Genomic DNA, 2,842 nt, shown 5'->3' with positions numbered 1-2,842 from the left:
GGTCCGAAAGGATACTCCCTGCTCTGGACCTAGTTCGAGTGGCATGCAAAGTCTTCAATAGTGGGTAGAGTGGTGCCGGCAATCCGTTCAGCGGTTTTGATCGCAGTCGGAGTTTGTCCTTTTTTTGTGGCAGCCCAAACCAGACTGTGATCGAGTTATACTGTACTGATTGGATGACTGCTGTGTAGAAATGTCTCAGCAGCTCTTTTGACAGGCTGTGCTTCCTCAGAAGCTGCAACTACATCCATTGCTGAACTTTTTTGAGGATGGAATTGATGTTCGTCACCCACTTCATGTCCTTTGAGATTGTAAATCCCAAGAAGTTGAAGGTCCCAATGGTTGACACAAGACAGTTGGACAGCATCATAGGCAGATGTGGTGAAGGATGCCTCCAGAAGTCCATAAATATCTCTACAGTGTTCAATTCCAGGTTAAGTTGACCACACCAAAGGCCGATAACTGTGCTGTCAGATTAACAGTCAGGTGCCTCGAGAAGCAGTTCTTCATGTAGCCCGAGAAGAGCAGAGGGGACAGGACCCAACCTTGGGGTGCACCGATGCTAATAGTGCACATGGATGAGGTGGTGCCCCCCAGACTCACCTGCTGTTTCCTGCTCATCAGGAAGTTGTAGATCCACTGGAAGATGGCAGACTGAGCTGGAGAAGTTTGGAGGAGAGGAGGTCAGGAATGATGGTGTTAAATGCAGAACTGATGTCCACAAACAGGATCCTCGAATAGGTTCCCCCACTGTCAAGATGTCCAAGAATGAAGTGCAGACCCATGTTGACAGCATCAGCTGAAGACCTGTTAGTTTGAGCTCCCAGCTGGGGACCCGTGATGCTCTTGAGGTGGCCCAGCACAAGGCATTCAAAGGACTTTGTGACCATAGATCTCAAGGCAACAGGCCTAAAGTCATTAAGACCTAAGACTGCTGCTTTTGTAGGAACTGGTATGATGGTGTTGCATTTGAAACAGGTTGGTTCTTCACACAGTTCTACAGACCTGTTGAAGATCTTTGTGAAGACAAGAGCAAGTTGGTCTGTGCAGAGTTTGAGGCAGGATGGGGACACAAGGTCTGTGCCCGGCGCTTCGTTGATCTTTTGATGTGTGAAGATCTGACTAACGTCCCTTTCATTGATGTTAAACGGTGGAGTAGAAGGTGGTGCAGCTTGGTGGGTGTGTGATGTTGAAGTGTCTATTTCAAATCTGCAGTAATAGCTGTTTAGGTCGTCGGCTAGCCCACTCTTGTTTTCTATTGAGGGGGAACATTGCATGTAATTAGTGTGTGATTGTAATTTGTGCCAGGCTTATTTGGAGTCACTAGCACCAAGATGTTTTTCCAGAAGTGGCTTAACAACAGCTACTATAAAACCTTTAGGAAATTCCCCAGATTGAAGTGAGCAATTGATTATGTGTTGCAAATCAGATAGCACTGATTTCACATTTAAAGCCAAATGTTTTCTTGATTGTATTGTATTTTTTTCAACAAAAAAAAACCTCAAGTTCAAAAAGGCCACGGGTGCAGATAACCTGAAAGCTCAGTAAAGGAAGTCTTCTCAAGACAGTTTAATTATCTCATGGTCACAAGGGTGGCCATATGCTTGAAATTGCAAAAGTAAAGTTGATGATTTTTGGCCGATCTGTCATGTATACAGAGGAGCAGGACCCAGGACTAGGCAGAAGCAGAAGTAATATGACAAACTGTTTATTCAGGAAATATTAAGGATGTGGCCTTGGATGTGTTGGCAGACAGTGGACTGAACAGGCAGCTGGCTTTGTGGCAGGAATGATGTGGGTCAGGAACATAGGGAACTTAAGAACAAGGAGAGACTAGATTTAACAAGGCAATGAGGAATTATGTGTCTTGTTTGCATCAGCCAGCGATGATGAGGTGGATAGGAAACAGGTCCTGCAAAAAGACATGGGAGGTTGGAGAGGACGAGCAATACTTGACACCATCATTATTATCATCATCTCCAGATTGATCAGCTTTTCACTCAGTTAAATGACAAATTCTTTGCAAAAGTCTGTCAAATTTAAATTTGGAAAATGTGATATTGATTTTATTGTAGAGCAGAGACTTTGTTTCTTGCAGCCCTCAAACTCTATCCGGATAGCTCATCACAAGCACAGTTTCCCAACAAGGCAGTGTCCTTTCACCTCTTCACTTTTCTTTGTTAACAAGTGAATTTTAACTCAAGTATTTAAAAATTTTAAATTTTATGCAGACTATATAATCTTTCAGTCAGGGTTCTGGTGAGGTCTGTGATCTCTCCCAGGCTCGGGCCCTTGAAGCGTGGTGTCTTGACAGATACCGAGAAATGCATCTATTTTAAAAGAATGAATTTCTCATTATGACTCAGTCTTCATTGAAGATGAAGCTGTCTTGGTGTCAGTCTGCAGAATTTTGATCTTGTGTTTTAAATTGTTATCTCTGTGCTCGTTTAGGTTGTTTCTTTAAGTGTGTGAGGTGCAAGTACCCAAGCAGTGACAATGTTTTGAGTCCCTGATAATTTCAAAGACATTTGAATATTGTGATAAAGAGAAGCACTTCTGAAAAATAGGAAAAGTGGAGAGAGCAAAAACCGGGATGAGAGTCAAAACAGGGATTTACCAGTATACACATCACCCATTGTAATGTCTTTCGTTAAAAGATTTGTATATTTCGTAAGATAATTAAGTTAGTTAAAAATATGCTCATTTCATGATGCAATGTGTTAAAATGTGTTTAAAGAAAAAGCGTCAGAATGACACCTCTTGATCTGTGAGGATAGTTCATTTTCTAGGCGGAGTGAATGCTCTGTATGTTATAGAGGATCTTTGACGTGTCTCCGGTGAGAAC

Source organism: Syngnathoides biaculeatus, chromosome 6, assembly GCF_019802595.1.
Source record: "Syngnathoides biaculeatus isolate LvHL_M chromosome 6, ASM1980259v1, whole genome shotgun sequence".
Lineage (NCBI taxonomy): Eukaryota > Metazoa > Chordata > Actinopteri > Syngnathiformes > Syngnathidae > Syngnathoides > Syngnathoides biaculeatus.
Note: the sequence above shows the minus strand (reverse complement) of the source record.